This window comes from Gracilinanus agilis, chromosome 6, assembly GCF_016433145.1.
Source record: "Gracilinanus agilis isolate LMUSP501 chromosome 6, AgileGrace, whole genome shotgun sequence".
Lineage (NCBI taxonomy): Eukaryota > Metazoa > Chordata > Mammalia > Didelphimorphia > Didelphidae > Gracilinanus > Gracilinanus agilis.
The window spans coordinates 233,660,141-233,672,341 of record NC_058135.1 but is presented as its reverse complement, the minus strand read 5'-3'; the positions used below and the strand labels follow the sequence as shown (position 1 = coordinate 233,672,341).

General features: G+C 38.1%; 1 protein-coding gene across 1 annotated transcript in view; it reads right to left on the bottom strand.

Annotated features, from left to right (window-relative positions):
* The window catches only part of SOX6 (SRY-box transcription factor 6), a 676,476-nt gene that overhangs the window by 613,963 nt on the left and 50,312 nt on the right, over positions 1-12,201 (bottom strand). The window lies entirely within an intron of this gene.

The window sequence follows — 12,201 nt, the reverse complement described above, 5'->3', positions numbered from 1 at the left end:
TGAAATTGTATCAGACCCTGTACTAGGCATTAGATACAATAAAAAGAAAATTAAGACACTCTATCTAAAGAGACAAGACACGGTCGTGATGGTGAATGCAAAGAGATGACTCCACTCCCCCATCACCACAGCTAGGGCACTGGTCATCATAATGCTTTCAAGTTTCTTTCCTGGAGAAGAAATGTAACCCCAAGGTTTTCTACCATTCTATGGGAGGAGTACAATGGTGGGTTTGGCCAATGCAGGCAGGAGTGCACATATGTATACACTCACAGTTGTGAGCAAACAAGCACATAAAAGTGGGTACATACACATACACAACACATACACCCTAGCATGAGTCTCTGTTTAGCTAGAGCCAAGAATTCACTAGTCATCCTCACTTCATAGGGAATTTTTATTTGGGGGGGGGTTAAATTTTTATTACTAATATTAAACAACATAAAAAGCATTTCCAAACATAAAACAAAATATGCAAACAAAAAATTGGACTTTATATGAAACCATGGATGCTAGCTTCATAACATTTGCTTTAAGTAAAAAATTCTATATTTTCATTTCAAAATATTTGTCATGCTATTTGAATTTCTCTTCCCTTGTGTGAATTTACAATATTGCAATGGCCATTAAGGCATCATTATTGCTAAACCCGCCCATAGGGAGTTTTTAGTAGATTTAATCAATAGCCAATAGTCTGCGGTTCAACTCCCTGCTCTCACCTCCCTTTCTATTTATCCTTGAAAAGTTATGTAAACTCCCTGAATCTCTATTTTTTCCTCTGTAAAATGAAGGTAATAATAATTGCCCTACCTACCTCTCGGGATTGTTGTGAAGAAAGTGTCTCATAAATTACAGGTATTTGATAAGCCATAAAGAACTACAGAAATGCCCACCATACTGAGTGCTCTTCTTCCTCATCTGTGCCTTTTGGAATCTCCAGCTTCTTTCAAAGCTCAGCTCAAAGGCCATCTCCTCATCTAATCCTGGAAAGACTTCTAGATGATGAGATGGCTCCATCCTACTTAAACTGCTTTGTATCTATTTTGCACATAGTAGGTGCTTAATAAATGCCAACTGGTTAATTATACACTGTACATTGTCCCCCTACATTCCCAATGAATATAAGCTTTCTTCTTATTTTTCTTTTTTTTTCTTAATTTTTGACTTTGAATCTCTGGCATCTAGCACAGAGTCAATAACTATCTTATAACATTGAACTGAATGGGATCTATCACTAAAGGCTTATTGTTGTTATGATTTAAATTCATTCCTATACATTCTCTCCTTCTAGCCAACACCACACAGCTATAAAACAATTGGCTGGAGTTTCAAGGGGAGCCCATGACCACAGAAGAGTGCAAAGTTAACTGGCCCCCAAACGGAGGCACTTAACCTCATTAATATGATGTCAACTAACTGAATTACCTAACCAGTCCCAGATAGTTTCACTTAAGTTAATTCTATCAAAATTCCCAGTTAGTTGGCTCCATATAGATATAACCTAACTCACTGGAGTGGCATGCTTTGAAGAACAGAGAAAACTGAGTTCCTGAGTTTATTCAGCCAATCATCATTTTTTAAGGCACAGCTACTGAATCATGGGTCCAAAATCCCTTTTTTTAAATGACATTCCAAAGCCAGTTCAAGACTAAATTACTCCATAAAAGCAGCCCTTTTTACTAACACATAATACATCTGGTTAATATATAGACCCAATAATATAAAATGCAGATTCAATAGTAATCGTCATGTGATATAGGAAATGAAGCCTGTCGGTGTAAGAATTATTTTTTGAAACCTGTGATGTCTACTATTTTTAAGCTCTGAGAAGGGCAAGACAGACAGTGCTGATGAATTATAAAGGTCGGAACCATAGAATCATAAGATAATGGAACTGAAAGGTACCTTAGAGATTCTTTAGTCCAAACCTTCATTTAACATAAGGAATGGGTGATGGCATTTAGTGATGGTGTGAGCTGGACACTATGCTGACTGGATCCAGAGGGAAATCAATTTAAAATAGAATCCGGAGTGATGATGAATCAAACCAAAGAAAGAGGCTCCAAAGCTTATCTGTGGGTAATGAGTGTATTTAATGTTGATCTCCCCAAAATTCAAAGTTTGGTTTGGTAACTGGTAGTTTTGGTAGCAAGGTGAGCTGGTTACTTCCCAAATCCCTCAAAATGGTAGTTTCGATCTCCACACTTACACACACACACCTTGATGCCCTAGGACTGATCTCTATTTCTAGCTAGAGCAAAGAGTTCACCATTGCTTTCTTTATAAGCATTTTTTAAATATATTGAGAATCAAAGGAAGTTTCTCCTCTCCCCCTGGAAAATCTGCTTCCAATTGGTCAGCTTCTCAAACCAAGTGACTATGTTGAAAAAAAGTAATATTATTCTGTATTTCCTTACATGCCATTTGTGGTTTTTTTTTAAACATTTTCATCAAATCATAGAATGTTAGAACTAAAAGGAATTTTTGAGAAAATTCAAGTCCATCCTCCTCATTTTAGAGAAGGAAACTGACACTCTCCCAAGAGAGGAAATGACCTACCTAAGGAGACATGACTAAGAAACTGAAGATCTTGGACTAGAGCTTACAGAATCATAGATTATTTCACTAGGAAAAGACCTTAGGGTATCTTTTGGAAGTAGGAAGAAACTGAGGCCCAGGAAAGGGAAGAGAATTACTCAAGGTCAAATAGCCAGTCAGTGGAACTTTTTTTTTAATCTTAACAAATTTAGTCAGTGTAATCACCCTTCACAGGTGAGGTATTCTGTTTATTCTATGGAGAATCATTTCAGTTTAAATGAAACTCTTTAAATGTTTTGGTGATTGCTGCAATAAGGACACAACAGGGAAAAGCTAAGAGAGCATGCTCATCGTGTTCAGCATAATACAAGTATTACATGAATTTCTGATAGAAATATTTTCAAGAAAGTAAAATCACTGAACTAAAATTTCATTTAATATTGATGCTCTGTATCATAGAAAGATACTTAGGCACAGATTGCAGACTGGCATCAGCTTAAGACATAATACTTAGCATACTAATTATATTCATTCAGCAAAAAAGATTCATAAAAATATGCACCCTAAATCAAAAGAGTTTAATATCAGTACCTAGTAATAGAAACATAACTGATAACATTTAAGACTAGATGAATAGATACTTAATATTTTTGGCATAATTTGGCCTGTGAAATTAGGTTGGAGGCTAGTAAGGGGCCCAAGGAGTTTCAAATCTTGTTATACTCCCAGAAATTAGGTAGGACAGGAACACAGAAAACTCAATGGAGAGAATTAAAACCCAAAGCATTTTGCCTCTTGAATCTATGCTTGAATTCTTCCAAGAGGTCAAAGGTAAAATGTGTTTGGAAGTCACAACCTAATTCCACGCAGTTTTTTTTTCCTGGCAGTAGAAATGACTACAAACTTTTCACCCTGGGTTAACTACACTTAAAAGAAAGAACTAAAGTGAAGTTTTAACGCTCTGCCACTTTTAGAGACAAAATTAGTCTTTCATATAAGATAGCTATTATTTTATTTCCTTTATGACCTGGGAAAAATCACTTAATGTCAGTTTCCTCATCTATAAAATACAGAGGATGGACTAGATGTCCTCTTAGGTCACTTCTAGCTCTAAATATATTTTTGAGATCTATAATCCTAGAACTTTCTCTTTAATATTATTTTGGGGGGAATGTGGAAGTGGATGAGAAGAAAGTGGAAACCATAGCAATGAAGTAGAAAAGGCATGGTTATCATGGGAAGACCACTAGATTTGGAATCAGAGAGCCTAGTTTTAAGTATTCAGTCTACTACTTACCAGCTGCTTGAGTTTGGGCATTTCTCTTCTCCTATCTAGGTCTCAGTTTAGTTTCTTCATTTTTTAGCTGAAGGGATAGGTCTAGACTCTAGGAAAGCTCAAAGATTCCATCCAGTTCTAATATCCTGCCTTATAAAATACGATTTGGTGACAACAAATTAGATTTTCTGCTGTTCTTCAAAAACAAAAACCTAAGTCTCAGAAGCAACTCTTTATATAAATGCAAATCACCAAAAATGAATAAAAATTTTTTAAAAATGTGTAGTTGCCTAACGGAACAGAGCATGATTACTAATTTCTAACTAGTTTTGAAAAAGTTATTAGTGTCTCCTACTTGTAAAAATGTATGTGTGATGCAGGCATAAGAGAACATGGAAAATGCATGGCCCTAATGTTTCAGGTCAAAGCATATTCAAGTTTCAAGTAAATACATAATTGGGCATGAAAAATCCTATTAACTCAGGATCAATAACTGGTTATTTAAATAAATGCCCTTTTTCATAACATTTTAATACCTCATTATAATTAACCAGAATAATATAATATAACAGATAAAATGAACTAGCCCCCCTCCCCCAAATTCCAGTTCATATTCTTATCCCTGCTGTCTCCTATCTCTAGCTTCCTTCAAAACCCAGCTCAGGAGCCAAATCCTGATTCCTCCCATTGCACACCAATTATTAATTCTGTGTCTTGAAATTTCTTTTTGTTATTGCTTGTAGCTTATATTCACATATCTATGCATGATTGTGTCCCTCCAATAGGATATAAGTATGGCAGGATGGACAGATAACTGGACTTGGAATTAGAAAACTTTGGTTCAAATCCTAACTCAGACACTTGCTAGATATGTGACCCTAGGCAAATCACTTACTTTCTCTAAGCCTCCGTTTTTTCATTTTTAAAATGGGGAGAATAATAGTACCCACCTCAAACGACTGTTGAGTATCAAATGAGATAACATATGCAATGGTGTTTTCTTTTCTTTTCATGGCAGAGTATAATGGCATACTCCTGGAATCTCTGCTTCTTTGAAGGCTAAGGCTAGCAAGTCATTTGAATTCTAGAGTCCTGAACTACATTGGGCTAAGAGAGGGTATTTGTACCGATTTTGACATTAATGTGGTGTCACTGGGTTGCCTAAGAAGAGGCAAACACCCCCCAGTCAGAATCTTGCAGATCAAAGCTCCTGTGCCAATCAGAATGGACCCATGAGTAGCCCCTCTGCTTCCAGCCTGGGCAAAATGGGCGCACCTAGTTTTACTTTAAAAGTTTTTTAAACCTTTAAGTCTACATAAATACATAAGCTATTATTACCCTAATTTGAGGGCAGAAACTGTTTTGTTATTTTCTGTCTTTGCAGCCTCCTCACCTAGCACAAGGCCAGGCAGGTTAGTAAATGCTTAATCTTTATTGACTTGAATTCATGCACTATTTTGAGAATTATCATTGAATCACTAAGTTGGGCCAGCACTTCTCATGTAACCATAAGAATCACTACAAACAAAAACAGCAGAGGCCAGAAGATAAAGCAAGTATTGGGCAAAGAAAAACAGATTCAAACTAGGAAATGAAAACCTGGTTCATTATAATGGGACTGTAATTCTTTTGTTCATCAGACTGTTTCCTCACTTGTCATAAAGAAGAGAATAGATTAAATGACTAATAGGATTTCTTACATTCCAATATCTTATAATTATTCAAAATAGTAGTAATCCTCAAATTAACGAAAAGGATTTTGTGCCAAAATTTCCCTAGTCTTTGGTAACTGATGGTTTCTCATGCCTTCCTTCCACCAGACTATTTAACTCATCATGGAGAAGAAAAGTATTGCTCTAGGAAGGAAAAAAACTACTTGGCTAACAGTTACTGTTGAGAAATGTGTTTTCCCTTCCATTCCAGCTTGAGAGGTCAAGAGTACATGTACTCTGTGGTTGAGGATGCTGCCACTTCCCATGATGAGCAGAGATGTGGTATTGCAGAAGTTGGAGCTGCCATTGCCATAGTCTCTCTTATCCTCTTGCATCACAGCCCTTGGTCTACAGACTACTGGAGCCATTTTTAGGAGGTCTTGTGCTTCTGGTCCTAACCTTCATCTCCTAGCTGCAGAAGCCTCCACTGCCAGACACTGCCACAAGAACCACCAATACCACTAGACTCCGCCCCCCCCCAAGTGGCCAGATCTACCAAGATGGGGAAAACTCTGATGGGAGCTCCAGTGGGTAATTTCCAAAGAAGCTTTGGCCAACAATGGACCATGCATGGTGCAGATCACTCATAAATCACCAGGTGGAGACTCTCTATAAATTCAGCCACAAACTGAGATTTAGTAGTAGTAGAAATGTTTTTGTAATACATAGATTTATACTGTAGTGACGCTATACCAAGCAATAGCATCAGAACTGTCAGAAGCAGTTCTGCAACTTGGGTAAATGCCACAAAATGTAGCAGATTGCAAGTATCATGAAAAGCTCTATGGATAGAGACCCTCTACCACAAAAAAAGGCTCTAGAATGGAGTATTATCAAAAAGTAAAGCACCTGAAGTGCAGTTGCTGGCACAAGAGATGGAAAGAACTGTGTCATCTAGTAGTTTCCTATTTTAACTAATTATTCTTGCTCACTAGGTGCCACCTATTGAAAGAATACAAGTGCTAATAGCACCTTCTAAATTTTGATGCCAGGGGCAAAGCACAGATCACTCAGCCCTGATGGTAGTTCCAAACTAAATACTTCTTCAAGCTTATAGAATTAAGAAATTTTTAGAGCTGGAAGGAATCTTAGAAATAATCTAATCAATTGGACAGGTAAGGAAACTAAGGCTGGCTCATGACCAGTTCCAAACTAAATACTTCTTCAAGCTTATAGAATTAAGGAATTTTTAGAGTTGAATGGAATCTTAGAAATAATCTAATCAATTGGACAAGTAAAGAAACTAAGGCTGGCTCATGACCACTGTTGGTATCATTACTAGGACCTTCCCAAGTAGAAAGTGCTAGAAAACATTTGGCAAGGCGGTGACAGGGCTTTTAAATTTATCTGCAATGCTTATGCAACTCTTCTGCTGGCAGATCACTATCCAGGTAAATGCAGCCCAGATGTGGCCCAACAAGTGAAGCCAGCATTAGCGCCCACATTCCAGCACCACATTTGCAAACGACTTTTCAATAGAAAATACGCCATCTCCTATCTCTATAGAAGAAAATGTTTTGCTCCCTTTCTTTGTTGAAGTAACTGGAAAACCTGTGAAAATGTTTACTTAATTATTTTCTCTCTTAAAAAATGTATAATCCATCCCCCCAGCCCCCAACCCTTCCCAAACCCAAGCCTTTCTTGTCACATCCTTGCAGGTTTAAAAATGAAGCCCTTTCCTTTTCAGGGGGTCTTATTAACAAATCCCCTAAAAAACAACAACGATGACCACCAGCGGGGAAAGCCACGCATCTGTGCCTGTAGCCCCTCCTCAGAATATTTGGTTAGATAAGTTGTTTTTATTTCTTTCGTCTCAGAACTGAACCAAAGCCATTTCTATTTCTGCAACCTGAGTGTGTCAATGTTATTTTCCATGGTGCTGGCATGCTGTTATTCTCCAGATCACCCTCACATGAGGGGACTATTATCGATTGTGAAAGCACAACAGGTGGGTCACATGCGAGGTCACATTAGTTTTGTTCACAGGCCCAGACACAAGGTTTTCATTATCCTTAATAAAAACAGAAGCAAGTAATAAAAACATATCACTGCAATAACATCTTTCTCCATTCATAGGCAATAATCTCAGACATTAGAACCGACTGTTTCCAAACTTGGCTGCTGGCTCTGGTAGCAAGATTATTTTTGTGGCGTTAGTTATGAAAATAATGGTATAAATCACGACTTCACAAGCCAATTTCTCCGGCAATTGTTTGAACTGTTACGTGAAAATGTCTCCGAGGAAAACCCTCCTCCGATCCTCCAGCATTCAGCCAGGCGTTCCCAGAGCACAGGAGGCCATAAGGTGGCTACGATTTTTAATAAAGCCCGTCCAGAGAGCAACAGCAAATCAGGATGACCTCAGACGCAGTTAGGCACCACATTTCAGCCCTGATGCCAAGCGAAAACAGAGGCATAACTCAGTCTAACATAGCATGAACAAAAAAATAGTCGGTCCTCAGCCAGGCTCTGCACCATTAGGGCTGGGCTGGCCCTTCTCCACCCTGGTGTGACCAACGGATTTTGTGGGGACAATTGCCACCAATTCAGTGCTTTGTAGCCCATTGTTGTGGGTCTCCAAAGCTAATTATTCATACTGTCCATAGGTGCCTCTGCTCATTCAGGGCTTGGTTCCCCCCCCCCCAAATCAGAGGACAGGACGCATCCACACATGGGCATGGGCACATGTACCCGGTGCCATGCTAGAAGAGATTCCAGTAACTTACAAAGCATACAAAAAAGGGAATGTATAGTTTGCATGACAAAAGGACCTTTTGACTTTATATTTTAAAAGCCCCCCCCCTTTTTTTAACTGTGATCACAGAATGCGTTAGGACACGATTTGCAAAAATTTAAATTTTCAATGAAAAGAGTGCTGGATTTGGAGACCGAGGACCCGGGTTCAAATGCTAGCTCTGCCTTTTACTATCTCTACATTTATGGATAAAACGAGAAAGTTGGACTAGATGGCTCCTAAGGCTCCTTTGGGTGCTATAATCTGAAACACTAGGAAGTCTGAATGTGTTCATAAAATTTTCCATCAGGCTGGGATGTTGTTATTCTCCAAGCCATCTTCATAAAAGGGGTGTATTCATAGGCAATTGTGTAAAACAAGGTATAACTGCATTTTAATTAAAGCATTTTCCCCTCTTCTCTATCTATAAAATCCCTTGAACAATAACATCTCTTTGACTCCTTTTTCCACTTAAAGGGCAACCATTTAGTCCCTTCTCTTTTTAAGCCAATATAAGCCTGGCTTTATTTATTTCCTTTTAGGCATTAGTATAATTGATGTTCCCAGTGATGTCACCATAAAAAAAGTTTGCTAGCTAACTTCCAAATTTCATGGGGCCAAATTCCACATTGGGCTAATCCAAGACCAAGTTCAGATGTAAGGGAAATGGGCATCAACATCTCCACTCAAATGGTGACTTTCAAATACATATAAATATTTTTTGAGTTTTAAAGGCCAAGAACAAATTGCCTTCTACCTGCCCTATGAACAGTATAGTTCAGTGGACAGAGGGCTGGACCTAGAGTCAAGAAAGACTGGTTTAAATAGATCTTCTTAGACTTCCTGGCTTTACGACCCTGGGGAAGTTAATTAATCTCTCTGAGCCTCCTTTTCCTCATCTATAACATGAGAATAATAAAAATAGCAACTACCTCCCAGGTATATGGAGAGGATCAGACAGAATACTATATGTGAAGCATTTTGCAAACCCTCACATGCTATATAAATGTCAACTATTATTATTCTTTCGCACTCAGCATACACAGCTTTTGTTCCTTTAATTTATGATTACTTTTAAGGAGGAAAAAAACAATGCACTTATTTTTCTTTTCTTTCCTTTCACTTACAGACATGCACAGTAGCAGCATGCTCTTATTGCCATGCTATCATTTATACTAGCAGTAAACACTCTTGGGATATTTGAGTGACCCTCTGATATTAAAGACTGACGTCATTTCTCAGTAAAATCTGGTATGCAGATTTGTGCATTTCAGGGCATTCTAAAGCTGGATGAAAAGGGAGTTAAGGGGATGTCCTATTCATTTTAGATCAGAAAAAACTCACCTTGATTCTTCTTTTGATACTGAGAAATTCATACTGGGTAGTATTCCCCTGTTGGTAGTAGATGCCAGAACATTTACAGATAATGTGGTAAGTCAAAAGCAGTGGAATGTAAAAACCTTGGACGTGGAGAACCTCCCTGAAAGCAGGGCTTGACCAAACAGAATGTGTTTTATGCATTCTGTGTTTAGGCTAAACATTCCAAGAGCTTGCTACAAGTATTCCAGTCAATTTATCTAACCAAATTTGCAGTTCACATTTGTCTTACACTCCAACAAATTGTTCTTTCTTTCTCCCAATTTTGCATGTGGTATGACCACCAGAGAGATGAAAGATCATAGCGACACCTCAGATTGCTTCCATCATTTTGGAAGTGAACCTACATGGGCCAAAAAGAAATCAGTTCTCTTGTCTTGCTTTTCTTTGTTTGGGTGTTGTTGTTTTTTGTTCTTCTTGTTGGTTTGGTTTGGTTTGATCTGGTTTTGACAAACAATAAAACTAATATAGATATAAAATGATAAGAAGGTATTGGTAGGGTTTCTTCAGGGGGAAGGTGAGGGGATCAGAGGGAATAGGAGAAATCTCTATGAAAAACACAAAATCCATTGAGCCAAAAACAAAACAGAAAAATACATGGTGTGTCGTTGACATTTTCTGAATAAAGCCCACTGGAAAAACTAAAATGTATGAGGTAAAAGTCTCTAGGACAATAATATGATTTATGTAATTCACAAAGGTCAGTCTTATTTACCCCTTGAAAAATGTGTGCAATCAAAATATGGCTCATTCTATGGGTCAGTGCTGCCTGGCTAGTTTCATTCACAAGGTTTTAAACTACTCACCCTTTAGGTCCAGTTCTCTATATCTTAAACACCCTGAGAATGTCAGCAATTTAGTTTACTGTGCACATGGGACCCACAAGGTCTATTGAGTTGGGCTCTATTTTTAATAAAATGTATAATTCTATTAAATGAAACATTTGTCATTTCTCATAGAATTAAAGATGCTTCTAAAAATAAAAATAATTTCTAAGAATGTTCTAATACCCTGACTTTAGTGCCCTTAAGAGTCAGAAAGGTATAGTAGAAAGAGCCCTGGGCCTGGAGTTCAGAGATAAAGTCAAGCCTTGGATCTGTTACTAATGAACAGATCACTTAACCAAAGTCCCCTCTAACTCGAAATCCTAAGATCCTACGACTTCTTTGAGCTTCAGTTTCCTCCTCTGGAAAATGGAATAATATTTCCATTATCTACTTCACAGGGTAGTTTGTCAAGAGAGAGCTTGGTAAATGTGAGTTATATTAGGATACCTTAACAAAGGATTGCGTTCTTCCTATCACATAGTCCTGTGGACTTTAGAAAAGGGATCGTCGCTCTGCATGCCAGAGATTTTTATTTTAACAAATCACACTACTTCCCCAAAGTGGAAAGACCAGGGATTCAAGCCCCACCTTGGCCACCTCCTAGCTAATGTGATCTTGGGCACCTGGGCTTGCTGGAAGGTCCCTCATTTGGCATGAAAATAACAGTGAGCTCTCAATGGTTTATGCCAATGAAATCCAAGATCTAATCTGTACTACCAAGCTAAAAAGGACTTAGAATATAGGCGCAACAACAGACAACATGTATATTATTTTAAGGACTAGCCTAGATAAATGGAAAGAGTCTTTTTACTTACTAGTGGAGTTCCTACCAAGAAATAAATTTTTTTCAACTACAAAAAATCATGAAGACTGACCACTAAGAATAGAGAGTGTTATCTGCATGCGTAGATGGAGTTTTCACACTTAACAAGATCACAGAACCTGAAATTATTGAAGTAAAAAGAAAATTAAACCACTGTAGACAGTTGGCAAAATCTAACATATCAAATCCCCTTATGTTTTGGGATTTTTTTTTCTGGCTTTGTACCACTCAGTGTGAAGGCCACACTTCATGAGAATGACATTGCTGAGGATGAGAGATGCCCTGAAAGGAGTCAAACAGCTTTTCAACATCCACTCAGGCAATTTCACATGGTGGTTCAGTTTTGCTTCCCCAATGGCAGTAATTGACAGCTAATGATGGCAGGGGGTTCATGCCCATTTCCCAAAGAACTGCTTAAGCTCACCCGAGAGCCAACCCTCACTTTCTAAAAAGCAATGAGGAAGGACCTGGAGGAATATGAACCAGGTGTGGAAAGACTAACTTCTCTTTGCTCTTCTGTGTATTCCTATAAACTAACTCCTAGAATTGTAATAGGAGTTTTTTCAAGGAGAGGTCACTCTGAGCTGTTCCAGTACGTCCTACATGTGATGAAAAACAGGAAGGGGGAGGGAGAGTGAGAAGGGGGCAAAGAAAAACCCTTTGTACCTGCCAAAATTCAGCAGTGGTGTGATCTCTTAAAAATCAGTTGTTCTGCACGTACTGATATAATGACAGGAAAAAAGTAATTATAATTAGGTGTCTATTTTGATTCCTCTCTCCATAGTATCAGTATTGAATGTCATTTGATTTTGGCAAAAGATAAGGTCATTTGCTGCTTGGAAGATGTGCCGGCTTACTTCTCTGAATGTTTCACATGAAACCACATAAATGTCTGAAAAGGAAAAACATCTCAG